Here is a 15,000-nt window from a genome sequence, read left to right as displayed (position 1 = left end):
TTATTTTAGGTATATCAAAAAATTAAACATATTTTATATGTTTAAATATAGACGAATATATTGAATATAAATTGCGTGTATATTTAATTAATATACATGCGTTGCGTGATGTATTGTTCATATTAAATTATGCGCATACATTGATAAATGCAACACCTAAAATATACATTGTTGTACCTGATATACAGGTTAATGCTTTATATAATATTAAAACAATATAAATTATATTTATATTGATTATATAAAACTAAGACATTTCGCAACAATTATTTTAGGTATAAAAATAACTTTATTGAAGGAATTGATATATGCCAGTTAAATGGTGTATTTTTAATTTCTTTCAATAAAAACATAATTGACGAATTGTATATTTATATATATTTATAAAACTCTAAGCGGTGGATCACTCGGCTCATGGGTCGATGAAGAACGCAGCAAACTGTGCGTCATCGTGTGAACTGCAGGACACATGAACATCGACATTTTGAACGCATATCGCAGTCCATGCTGTTATGTACTTTAATTAATTTTATAGTGCTGCTTGGACTACATATGGTTGAGGGTTGTAAGACTATGCTAATAAAGTTGCTTATTATTATATATTTTTATAATGATATGCATATGGTATATTATTGGATATATTTATATATTCATAATATTAAATATAAAAGCAATTATCTCAAATATTTATAAAAGAAAAAATGAAGATATACAATTCTTTCTTTTTTCAATTCAAATAATACTGAGAAATGTCTAGCATAAAAAAAATTAAATTTTTTTTAACTAGAATTGTCTCTTATTTAAAGATGCGAAAATTGAAAATATATCAAATATATTGTTCTTCATAGAGATATATTGTTTATATATATATACATTGCTTTATACAACCTCAACTCATATGGGACTACCCCCTGAATTTAAGCATATTAATTAGGGGAGGAAAAGAAACTAACAAGGATTTTCTTAGTAGCGGCGAGCGAAAAGAAATCAGTTCAGCACTAAGTCACTTTGTCTATATGGCAAATGTGAGATGCAGTGTATGGAGCGTCAATATTCTAGTATGAGAAATTAACGATTTAAGTCCTTCTTAAATGAGGCCATTTACCCATAGAGGGTGCCAGGCCCGTATAACGTTAATGATTACTAGATGATGTTTCCAAAGAGTCGTGTTGCTTGATAGTGCAGCACTAAGTGGGTGGTAAACTCCATCTAAAACTAAATATAACCATGAGACCGATAGTAAACAAGTACCGTGAGGGAAAGTTGAAAAGAACTCTGAATAGAGAGTTAAATAGTACGTGAAACTGCTTAGAGGTTAAGCCCGATGAACCTGAATATCCATTATGGAAAATTCATCATTAAAGTTATAATATTTAAATAATATTATAGAAATAGTGTGCATTTTTTCCATATAAGGACATTGTAATCTATTAACATATATAATTTATCATAAAATATGACTTATAGTTTATTCAAATTATTATGCTTGCATTTTAACATAGGATAAATGTCATTAATTTGATAAAGTGTTGATAGATTAATAAGAATACAGTGCGTTAATTTTTCGGAATTATATAATGGCATAATTATCATTGATTTTTGTGTTTATTATATGCACTTGTATGATTAACAATGCGAAAGATTCAGGATACCTTCGGGACCCGTCTTGAAACACGGACCAAGGAGTCTAACATATGTGCAAGTTATTGGGATATAAACCTAATAGCGTAATTAACTTGACTATTAATGGGATTAGTTTTTTAACTATTTTATAGTTAATTAACACAATCCCGGGGCGTTCTATATAGTTATGTATAATAATATTTATATTATTTATGCCTCTAACTGGAACGTACCTTGAGCAGATATGCTGTGACCCGAAAGATGGTGAACTATACTTGATCAGGTTGAAGTCAGGGGAAACCCTGATGGAAGACCGAAACAGTTCTGACGTGCAAATCGATTGTCAGAATTGAGTATAGGGGCGAAAGACCAATCGAACCATCTAGTAGCTGGTTCCTTCCGAAGTTTCCCTCAGGATAGCTGGTGCATTTTAATGTTATATAAAATAATCTTATCTGGTAAAGCGAATGATTAGAGGCCTTAGGGTCGAAACGATCTTAACCTATTCTCAAACTTTAAATGGGTAAGAACCTTAACTTTCTTGATATGAAGTTTAAGGTTATGATATAATGTGCCCAGTGGGCCACTTTTGGTAAGCAGAACTGGCGCTGTGGGATGAACCAAACGTAATGTTACGGTGCCCAAATTAACAACTCATGCAGAAACCATGAAAGGCGTTGGTTGCTTAAAACAGCAGGACGGTGATCATGGAAGTCGAAATCCGCTAAGGAGTGTGTAACAACTCACCTGCCGAAGCAACTAGCCCTTAAAATGGATGGCGCTTAAGTTGTATACCTATACATTACCGCTAAAGTAGATGATTTATATTACTTGTAATATAAATTTTGAAACTTTAGTGAGTAGGAAGGTACAATGGTATGCGTAGAAGTGTTTGGCGTAAGCCTGCATGGAGCTGCTATTGGTACAGATCTTGGTGGTAGTAGCAAATAATCGAATGAGACCTTGGAGGACTGAAGTGGAGAAGGGTTTCGTGTGAACAGTGGTTGATCACGAGTTAGTCGGTCCTAAGTTCAAGGCGAAAGCCGAAAATTTTCAAGTAAAAATAAATATTACAATTATTGTGAAAATTATATACTTGAATAATTTTGAACGAAAGGGAATACGGTTCCAATTCCGTAACCTGTTGAGTATCCGTTTGTTATTAAATATGGGCCTCGTGCTCATCCTGGCAACAGGAACGACCATAAAGAAGCCGTCGAGAGATATCGGAAGAGTTTTCTTTTCTGTTTTATAGTCGTACTACCATGGAAGTCTTTCGCAGAGAGATATGGTAGATGGGCTAGAAGAGCATGACATATACTGTTGTGTCGATATTTTCTCCTCGGACCTTGAAAATTTATGGTGGGGATACGCAAACTTCTCAACAGGCCGTACCAATATCCGCAGCTGGTCTCCAAGGTGAAGAGTCTCTAGTCGATAGAATAATGTAGGTAAGGGAAGTCGGCAAATTAGATCCGTAACTTCGGGATAAGGATTGGCTCTGAAGATTGAGATAGTCGGGCTTGATTGGGAAACAATAATATGGTTTATGTGCTCGTTCTGGGTAAATAGAGTTATAATCATTTATGGTTGTAACTTGTTCCCCGGATAGTTTAGTTACGTATCCAATTGTGGAACTTTCTTGCTAAAATTTTTAAGAATACTAGTTGGGTCAAACCAATTAGTTCTTATTAATTATAACGATTATCAATTAACAATCAATTCAGAACTGGCACGGACTTGGGGAATCCGACTGTCTAATTAAAACAAAGCATTGTGATGGCCCTAGCGGGTGTTGACACAATGTGATTTCTGCCCAGTGCTCTGAATGTCAAAGTGAAGAAATTCAAGTAAGCGCGGGTCAACGGCGGGAGTAATCTGGAGAATTGGATTTGATCGCGTAGAGTGGGTGCAATTCCGTAACTCGTAAATCATACGATCAAGTCAAGTCGACTCAAAACCTCCTCGTGGTATTCTCTGGGTACTAGCTTTTGCTGGTAGCTGATTTGAGCGGCGGAGGGGTCCCTGGGGTTACCAGCCCCTTGGACCCCTTAAAAACATATTGGTGCAGAAACTAACAACGAGCCTCGGATAATTGATGATATAATAGGAAGAGGAGAGTCCACGGCTACTAGTCTGGATGCTAGCAACCAGTATGAACGAGGTGCAGCGGTTAACCTTTCAGGTCGGGTGCCCTGCACGATATGTGGAATGTCGTTCAACTCCAAGAGGGGTTTGGGCGTCCACATGTCACATCGACACAAAGACGAACTTGATACACAACGTCTTCGTGTTGATAAAAAAGCGAGGTGGTCAGAGGAAGAAACGTTGATGATGGCGAGAAAGGAGGTCGAGCTTGCAGCAAGTGGTATTCGACATCTAAATAAAAAGCTAGCGGAAATTTTTACACACCGCAGTTCCGATGCAATTTCTTCATATCGGAAGAGGGGTGAATATAAGGCAAAACTGGAACAGATAAGAGGGCAATCTGTTCCCACCCCAGAAGCATTAGAGTCGAATACCTCACAGCGCCGCCCTAGTAATAGCGAGCAAAACCGACGAGTATCAACATCATCTTCGGGACCAATCAGACCACACGAACAGACGAACAGCGAAATCCTCAGGGTACTACAGGGCTATGCCCCAGTAGTATGCGATTCCCGGTGGAGAGCCGAGGTCCTGCAAACTATCGTAGATAATGCGCAGGTCTCGGGACAGGAAACCACTCTCCAAAGTTTATCTTGCTATCTCATGGAAATTTTTCCGCCACGGAATGAACCGCACATTCTGACGAGGCCCCGAACGGAGCCTCGAAATATGAGACAGCGTAGAAGGCAGCAGTACGCTAGGGTTCAGCGTAACTGGGATAAACATCCGGGAAGATGCATAAAGTCCCTGCTGGAGGGCGCTGACGAGTCGGTGCAGCCACCCCAGGAAATTATGGAGCCATATTGGAAACAGATAATGACCACGCCTAGCTCAAGCTCCATCGAACACGCCTCGTTCCACATGGAACATTCGTTGGAGAGAGTATGGTCCGCTGTGAACCAGCGCGATCTTAGGGCCCATAAGGTCAAATTATCAGGTTCTCCAGGCCCGGACGGGATTACTCCAAGAACTGCCAGGAGTATCCCCGATGGCATTATGCTACGCATAATGAACTTAATTCTCTGGTGTGGGAGACTTCCGTACTCCATCCGTCTGGCCAGAACCATCTTCATCCCGAAGATGGCGACGGCAAGTCGTCCGCAAGACTATCGTCCTATTTCAGTCCCCTCGGTTTTGGTTAGGCAACTAAATGCCATTTTGGCAGCCCGGTTGATTAGTGCAGTCAACTGGGATTCGCGTCAGCGAGGGTTCCTACCGACCGATGGGTGTGCTGACAATACGACGATTGTTGATTTAGTTCTAAGGGAACATCATAAGCGATTTAAATCGTGCTACATCGGGACCCTCGATGTTAGTAAAGCCTTTGATGCGGTAGCTCACAAAGCGGTCTACAACACATTGGCTTCGTATGGTGCCCCACAAGGACTAATCAACTACATACGGAATTCGTACGAGGGCGGCGGCACAATGCTAACTGGGAACGGGTGGGTTTCAAGGGAGTTCATTCCTGCAAGAGGCGTCAAGCAGGGTGACCCTTTGTCTCCCATACTATTTAATCTGGTCATTGACCGGTTACTTAGGTCCTTACCCAGTGAGATTGGTGCCAAAGTCGGAAACGCTATGACAAATGCGGCTGCGTTCGCAGATGATATAGTCCTTTTTGCGGAAACTCCGATGGGCCTTCAGAAATTGTTGGACACCACAGTTGGCTTTCTCTCCTCTGTGGGCCTCACCCTTAACACTGACAAGTGTTTCACTGTCAGCATAAAGGGGCAAGCCAAGCAAAAGTGTACTGTCGTGGAACGGCGGAGCTTTTTGATTGGGGAGCGCGAGGTTCCTTCACTGAAGCGCACTGACGAGTGGAAGTATTTAGGGATTAAATTCACTGCGGATGGGCGGGTCCGGTACAATCCAGCTGAGGAGTTGCAACCGAAGCTGTTGAGATTGACTCGGGCCCCCCTGAAGCCACAGCAGAAGTTATTTGCCCTTCGGACTGTCCTTATCCCACAACTCTATCACAAGCTGACCCTTGGGAGTGTGACGATAGGCGTTCTGAAGAAATTTGACACATTGGTTCGATATACCGCACGGAAGTGGTTGAGGCTTCCGGTAGACGTACCAACTTCTTTTTTCCATGCCCCCCACAGAAGTGGGGGTCTCGGGTTACCATCGTTGAGATGGATAGCACCGATGCTTCGTTTGAAGCGATTGAGCAGTATAAAATGGCCTCACCTCGAGCAATCCGAGGTAGCCAGCTCTTTCGTGGAAGACGAAATGCGGAGGGCCCGGGATAGGCTTCAGGCTGGAAGTCAAGAGTTGTTAACCCGTCTACAGGTAGATTCGTACTTGGCAAATAGGTTGCACATGTCTGTTGATGGTGGCGGGCTCCGTGAAGCAGAGCGTTTTGCTCCGCAACACGGATGGGTTGTCCAACCCACGCGTTTGCTAACAGGAAGGGAATATACAGAAGGAATCAAACTGCGGATAAATGCCCTACCCTCAAGGTCTCGTACCACGAGGGGAAGGCACGAATTGGGAAGACGGTGCCGTGCAGGATGTGATGCTCCCGAAACAACAAACCACATCTTGCAGCAATGCTATCGTACTCATGGGAGGAGGATAGCTCGGCACGACGGCGTAGTAAATCTAATCAAGCGGGGACTTGAGAGGAAAGGCTGCGTCGTTCATGTTGAACCAAGTCTGCAGGGCGAGACCGGATTGAATAAACCCGACCTGGTAGCTATCCGACAAAATCACATTTATGTGATTGACGCGCAGGTAGTGACCGACGGACATTCTCTCGACCAAGCGCATCAGCGCAAAGTCGAGAAGTACGAGACACCGGACATACGGACAAATTTGCGGAGACTTTTCGGCTCGCAACATGTTGTTGAGTTCCATTCCGCCACTGTGAACTGGAGAGGAATATGGAGCGGTCAGTCGGTAAAACGGCTGATTGCTTCAGACCTCCTCAGCACTAGTGATAGTCATATCATTAGTGTCCGGGTAATCAGTGGTGGTCTCTGGAGTTGGCGACAATTCATGTATCTGTCGGGATACACGCGTGATTGGACTTAGTCATGCATCACGTTCATATTAAAAGCTTGCTGCCGTAGCATAACATCTAAAAACGGCATAAAATTCGCTTAAAAACGAGGCGGTTTTTAGTACGTAGGCGTCTTCTGGGTCGTATGAACCCACAAGATGAATCGTGCATGCACACTCTTATTGGCTAAATAACATCATAACCTGAGTGTGTATCTTTTGAAGATTTTTACGATCCTTAGCGAACAAAAAAAAAAAAAAAAAATAGCCAAATGCCTCGTCATCTAATTAGTGACGCGCATGAATGGATTAACGAGATTCCTTCTGTCCCTATCTACTATCTAGCGAAACCACAGCCAAGGGAACGGGCTTGGAATAATTAGCGGGGAAAGAAGACCCTTTTGAGCTTGACTCTAATCTGGCAGTGTAAGGAGACATAAGAGGTGTAGAATAAGTGGGAGATATTAGACTTCGGTTTGGTATCGACAATGAAATACCACTACTCTTATTGTTTCCTTACTTACTTGATTAAATGGAACGTGTATCATTTCCTAGCCATTATACGGATATATTTATTATATCTTATGGTATTGGGTTTTGATGCAAGCTTCTTGATCAAAGTATCACGAGTTTGTTATATAATCGCAAACAAATTCTTTAATGAGAGATGCATTCATGTATTATCGATTTGAAAATTTGGTATAACTCCAATTACTCAGGTATGATCCAATTCAAGGACATTGCCAGGTAGGGAGTTTGACTGGGGCGGTACATCTCTCAAATAATAACGGAGGTGTCCCAAGGCCAGCTCAGTGCGGACAGAAACCACACATAGAGCAAAAGGGCAAATGCTGACTTGATCTCGGTGTTCAGTACACACAGGGACAGCAAAAGCTCGGCCTATCGATCCTTTTGGTTTAAAGAGTTTTTAACAAGAGGTGTCAGAAAAGTTACCATAGGGATAACTGGCTTGTGGCGGCCAAGCGTTCATAGCGACGTCGCTTTTTGATCCTTCGATGTCGGCTCTTCCTATCATTGTGAAGCAAAATTCACCAAGCGTTGGATTGTTCACCCATGCAAGGGAACGTGAGCTGGGTTTAGACCGTCGTGAGACAGGTTAGTTTTACCCTACTAATGACAAAACGTTGTTGCGACAGCATTCCTGCGTAGTACGAGAGGAACCGCAGGTACGGACCAATGGCACAATACTTGTTCGAGCGAACAGTGGTATGACGCTACGTCCGTTGGATTATGCCTGAACGCCTCTAAGGTCGTATCCGTGCTGGACTGCAATGATAAATAAGGGGCAATTTGCATTGTATGGCTTCTAAACCATTTAAAGTTTATTATTTATATTTTAAACGACAATGGATGTGATGCCAATGTAATTTGTAACATAGTAAATTGGGAGGATCTTTGATCACCTGATGCCATGCTAGTTACATATGAAAACATTATTTAATACAATGACAAAGCCTAGAATCAATTGTAAACGACTTTTGTAACGGGCAAGGTGTTGTAAGTGGTTGAGCAGCTGCCATACTGCGATCCACTGAAGCTTATCCTTTGCTTGATGATTCGAAATATAAAAAAAATGTAAATATGCATGTGTAAATATGTATATTTAGTATAAAAAATCTTTATATGCTATATCTAAGAAAGCATATAAGGATTTATCACGGGTTGTCCACGTTTCCCTACTAATTGTGGCCTACTAACTGTTTCGTCATCTTATTAGTGACGTGAAAAATGAAAATAATATTTTTCATTTATATTGTTATAAGTCTTAAACCTTAAGACGGCGGGAGTTGAATTACTTTCGTTTAGGTAGCCAAATGCCTCGTCATCTTATTAGTGACGTGAAAAATGAAAATAATATTTTTCATTTATATTGTTATAAGTCTTAAACCTTATAACGGCGGAAGATGAATTACTTTCTTTTAGGTAGCCAAATGCCTCGTCATCTTATTAGTGACGTGAAAAATGAAAATAATATTTTTCATTTATATTGTTATAAGTCTTAAACTTTAAGACGGCGGGAGTTGAATTACTTTCGCATAGGTAGCCAAATGCCTCGTCATCTTATTAGTGACGCGCATGATTCAATTCAAGAGATTCCTTCTGTCCCTATTTAAAACCTCACGGATATTAAAAATATTAAACATATATTGTTATAAGTCTTAAACCTTAAGACGGCGGGAGTTGAATTACTTTCGCATAGGTAGCCAAATGCCTCGTCATCTTATTAGTGACGCGCATGATTCAATTCAAGAGATTCCTTCTGTCCCTATTTAAAACCTCACGGATATTAAAAATATTAAACATATATTGTTATAAGTCTTAAACCTTAAGACGGCGGGAGTTGAATTACTTTCGCATAGGTAGCCAAATGCCTCGTCATCTTATTAGTGACGTGAAAAATGAAAATAATATTTTTCATTTATATTGTTATAAGTCTTAAACTTTAAGACGGCGGGAGTTGAATTACTTTCGCATAGGTAGCCAAATGCCTCGTCATCTTATTAGTGACGTGAAAAATGAAAATAATATTTTTCATTTATATTGTTATAAGTCTTAAACCTTATAACGGCGGAAGATGAATTACTTTCGTTTAGGTAGCCAAATGCCTCGTCATCTTAATAGTGACGTGAAAAATGAAAATAATATTTTTCATTTATATTGTTATAAGTCTTAAACTTTAAGACGGCGGGAGTTGAATTACTTTCGCATAGGTAGCCAAATGCCTCGTCATCTTATTAGTGACGTGAAAAATGAAAATAATATTTTTCATTTATATTGTTATAAGTCTTAAACCTTATAACGGCGGAAGATGAATTACTTTCGTTTAGGTAGCCAAATGCCTCGTCATCTTATTAGTGACGTGAAAAATGAAAATAATATTTTTCATTTATATTGTTATAAGTCTTAAACTTTAAGACGGCGGGAGTTGAATTACTTTCGCATAGGTAGCCAAATGCCTTGTCATCTTATTAGTGACGCGCATGATTCAATTCAAGAGATTCCTTCTGTCCCTATTTAAAACCTCACGGATATTAAAAATATTAAACATATATTGTTATAAGTCTTAAACCTTAAGACGGCGGGAGTTGAATTACTTTCGCATAGGTAGCCAAATGCCTCGTCATCTTATTAGTGACGCGCATGATTCAATTCAAGAGATTCCTTCTGTCCCTATTTAAAACCTCACGGATATTAAAAATATTAAACATATATTGTTATAAGTCTTAAACCTTAAGACGGCGGGAGTTGAATTACTTTCGCATAGGTAGCCAAATGCCTCGTCATCTTATTAGTGACGCGCATGATTCAATTCAAGAGATTCCTTCTGTCCCTATTTAAAACCTCACGGATATTAAAAATATTAAACATATATTGTTATAAGTCTTAAACCTTAAGACGGCGGGAGTTGAATTACTTTCGCATAGGTAGCCAAATGCCTTGTCATCTTATTAGTGACGCGCATGATTCAATTCAAGAGATTCCTTCTGTCCCTATTTAAAACCTCACGGATATTAAAAATATTAAACATATATTGTTATAAGTCTTAAACCTTAAGACGGCGGGAGTTGAATTACTTTCGCATAGGTAGCCAAATGCCTCGTCATCTTATTAGTGACGCGCATGATTCAATTCAAGAGATTCCTTCTGTCCCTATTTAAAACCTCACGGATATTAAAAATATTAAACATATATTGTTATAAGTCTTAAACCTTAAGACGGCGGGAGTTGAATTACTTTCGCATAGGTAGCCAAATGCCTCGTCATCTTATTAGTGACGCGCATGATTCAATTCAAGAGATTCCTTCTGTCCCTATTTAAAACCTCACGGATATTAAAAATATTAAACATATATTGTTATAAGTCTTAAACCTTAAGACGGCGGGAGTTGAATTACTTTCGCATAGGTAGCCAAATGCCTCGTCATCTTATTAGTGACGCGCATGATTCAATTCAAGAGATTCCTTCTGTCCCTATTTAAAACCTCACGGATATTAAAAATATTAAACATATATTGTTATAAGTCTTAAACCTTAAGACGGCGGGAGTTGAATTACTTTCGCATAGGTAGCCAAATGCCTCGTCATCTTATTAGTGACGCGCATGATTCAATTCAAGAGATTCCTTCTGTCCCTATTTAAAAACTCACGAATATTAAAAATATTAAAAATATTTTCATATGGATATGCAATCGTATGGATATCCAAATATGTGTGGGAAAGTCGTACTTCCTATACGATAAATGACCGGATTGACGAAACCGTGTTCAAAAAGGTATATAGGGTAGGTGGTGTTCGGCCTACCAATATAATATTAAAATAATATTATATTAAACAGAAGATCGCCAGTATTAATATATAAGCATATGGTTATGAATACATATGCATATAACATATATGAAAATATATGAATATATAAAAAAAAATATATATGAATATGAAAATATTTATATGTATATGGAATATATGGTAGGTGATGATGTTAGCCTACCATATAATATATAATATAATAATTTAATTATATTATATTAAATATGGAAATATTAAAAATATATTAAAAATATTAAAAATATTTTCATATGGATATGCAATCGTATGGATATCCAAATATGTGTGGGAAAGTCATACTTCCCATACAATAAATGACCGGATTGACGAAACCGTGTTCAAAAAGGTATATAGGGTAGGTGGTGTTCAGCCTGCCAATATAATATTAAAATAATATTATATTAAACAGAAGACCGCCAGTATTAATATATGAGCATATGGTTATGAATACATATGCATATAACATATATGAAAATATATGAATATAAAAAAATATATATGGATATGAAAATATTTATATGTATATGAAATATATGGTAGGTGATGAGGATAGCCTACCATATAATATATAATATAATAATTTAATTATATTATATTAAATATGGAAATATTAAAAAGATATGAAAAATATTAAAACTATCTTCATATGGATATGCAATGATAGGGATATCACAATGTGTGTGCCAAAGACATACTTCCCATACAATAAATGAGCTGATCGACGAAACCGTGTTCAAAAAGGTATATAGGGTAGGTGGTGTTCGGCCTACCAATATAATATTAAAATAATATTATATTAAACAGAAGACCGCCAGTATTAATATATGAGCATATGGTTATGAATACATATGCATATAACATATATGAAAATATATGAATATAAAAAATATATATGGATATGAAAATATTTATATGTATATGAAATATATGGTAGGTGATGGTGATAGCCTACCATATAATATATAATATAATAATTTAATTATATTATATTAAATATGGAAATATTAAAAATATATTAAAAATATTAAAAATATTTTCATATGGATATGCAATCGTATGGATATCCAAATATGTGTGGGAAAGTCATACTTCCCATACAATAAATGACCGGATTGACGAAACCGTGTTCAAAAAGGTATATAGAGTAGGTGGTGTTCGGCCGCAGCATATAATATTAATATAATATTATATTAAGCAGAAGACCGGCTGTATTAATATATAAGCATACGGTTATGAATATATATGGATATAACATATATGAAAATATATGAATATAAAAAATATATATGGATATGAAAATATTTATATGTATATGAAATATATGGTAGGTGATGGTGATAGCCTACCATATAATATATAATATAATAATTTAATTATATTATATTAAATATGGAAATATTAAAAATATATTAAAAATATTAAAAATATTTTCATATGGATATGCAATCGTATGGATATCCAAATATGTGTGGGAAAGTCATACTTCCCATACAATAAATGACCGGATTGACGAAACCGTGTTCAAAAAGGTATATAGGGTAGGTGGTGTTCAGCCTGCCAATATAATATTAAAATAATATTATATTAAACAGAAGATCGCCAGTATTAATATATAAGCATATGGTTATGAATACATATGCATATAACATATATGAAAATATGAATATATAAAAAAAATATATATGAATATGAAAATATTTATATGTATATGGAATATATGGTAGGTGATGATGTTAGCCTACCATATAATATATAATATAATAATTTAATTATATTATATTAAATATGGAAATATTAAAAATATATTAAAAATATTAAAAATATTTTCATATGGATATGCAATCGTATGGATATCCAAATATGTGTGGGAAAGTCATACTTCCCATACAATAAATGACCGGATTGACGAAACCGTGTTCAAAAAGGTATATAGGGTAGGTGGTGTTCAGCCTGCCAATATAATATTAAAATAATATTATATTAAACAGAAGATCGCCAGTATTAATATATAAGCATATGGTTATGAATACATATGCATATAACATATATGAAAATATATGAATATATAAAAAAAAATATATATGAATATGAAAATATTTATATGTATATGGAATATATGGTAGGTGATGATGTTAGCCTACCATATAATATATAATATAATAATTTAATTATATTATATTAAATATGGAAATATTAAAATATATTAAAAATATTAAAAATATTTTCATATGGATATGCAATCGTATGGATATCCAAATATGTGTGGGAAAGTCATACTTCCCATACAATAAATGACCGGATTGACGAAACCGTGTTCAAAAAGGTATATAGGGTAGGTGGTGTTCAGCCTGCCAATATAATATTAAAATATATATTTAAACAGAAGACCGCCAGTATTAATATATGAGCATATGGTTATGAATACATATGCATATAACATATATGAAAATATATGAATATAAAAAAATATATATGGATATGAAAAATATTTATATGTATATGAAATATATGGTAGGTGATGAGGATAGCCCTACCATATAATATATAATATAATACATTAATTATATTATATTAAAAATGGAAATATTAAAAATATATTAAAATATTAAAAATATTTTCATATGGATATGCAATCGTATGGATATCCAAATATGTGTGGGAAAGTCATACTTCCCATACAATAAATGACCGGATTGACGAAACCGTGTTTCAAAAAGGTATATAGGGTAGGTGGTGTTCGGCATACAATATAATATTAAAATAATATTATATTAAACAGAAGACCGCCAGTATTAAATATATGAGCATATGGTTATGAATACATATGCATATAACATATATGAAAATATATGATATAAAAAATATATATGGATATGAAAATATTTATATGTATATGAATATATGGTAGTGATGGTGATAGCCTACCATATAATATATAATATAATAATTTAATTATATTATATTATATGGAAATATTAAAAATATATTAAAATATTAAAAATATTTTCATATGGATATGCAATCGTATGGATATCCAAATTGTGTGGGAAAGTCATACTTCCTACAATAAATGACCGATTGACGAAACCGTGTTCAAAAGGTATATAGGGTAGGTGGTGTTTCGCCTACCAATATAATATTAAAATAATATTATATTAAACAGAAGACCGCCAGTATTAATATATAAGCATATGGTTATGAATAACATATGCATATAACATATATGAAAATATATGAATATAAAAAATATATATGGATATGAAAATATTTATATGTATATGAAATTATGGTAGGTGATGGTGATAGCCTACATATATATATAATATAATAATTTAATTATATTATATTTAAATATGGAAATATTAAAATATATAAAAAATATTAAAAATATTTTCATATGGATATGCAATCGTATGGATATCCAAATATGTGTGGGAAAGTCATACTTCCCATACAATAAATGACCGGATTGACGAAACCGTGTTCAAAAGGTATATAGGTAGGTGGTGTTCAGCCTGCCAATATAATATTAAAATAATATTTATTAAACAGAAGACCGCCAGTATTAATATATGAGCATATGGTTATGAATACATATGCATATAACATAATATGAAAATTATGAATATAAAAAAATATATTATGGATATGAAATATTTCTATGTATATGAAATATATGGTAGGTGATGGGGATAGCCTACCATATAATATATAATATAATAATATTTATTATATTCTAATGTAAATATGGAAATATTAAATATATTTTCATATGGATATGGATATGGATATGGATATGGATATACATATCATATGGATATACTAAAATATACTGAAATATTACCGATGAGTATATTTAGGTGAGGGTAAAAAGGCA

General features: G+C 35.5%; 1 non-coding gene and 1 pseudogene across 1 annotated transcript; both read left to right on the top strand.

The window, feature by feature from the left end:
- The first annotated feature begins 387 nt into the window (after nt 1-387).
- Nucleotides 388-566, top strand: LOC138927259 (5.8S ribosomal RNA). The gene has a single exon (XR_011443785.1). It is a non-coding gene; the product is annotated as a 5.8S ribosomal RNA (ribosomal RNA).
- Nucleotides 567-884: 318 nt separating this feature from the next.
- LOC138927260 (large subunit ribosomal RNA) lies at nt 885-8,359 on the top strand (annotated as a pseudogene).
- Nucleotides 8,360-15,000: the final 6,641 nt, after the last annotated feature.

Source organism: Drosophila bipectinata, unplaced genomic scaffold (assembly GCF_030179905.1).
Source record: "Drosophila bipectinata strain 14024-0381.07 unplaced genomic scaffold, DbipHiC1v2 scaffold_209, whole genome shotgun sequence".
NCBI classification, from domain to species: Eukaryota; Metazoa; Arthropoda; class Insecta; order Diptera; family Drosophilidae; genus Drosophila; species Drosophila bipectinata.
The sequence above is the reverse complement of the archived record's forward strand: the minus strand, read 5'-3'. Positions and strand labels throughout refer to the sequence as shown.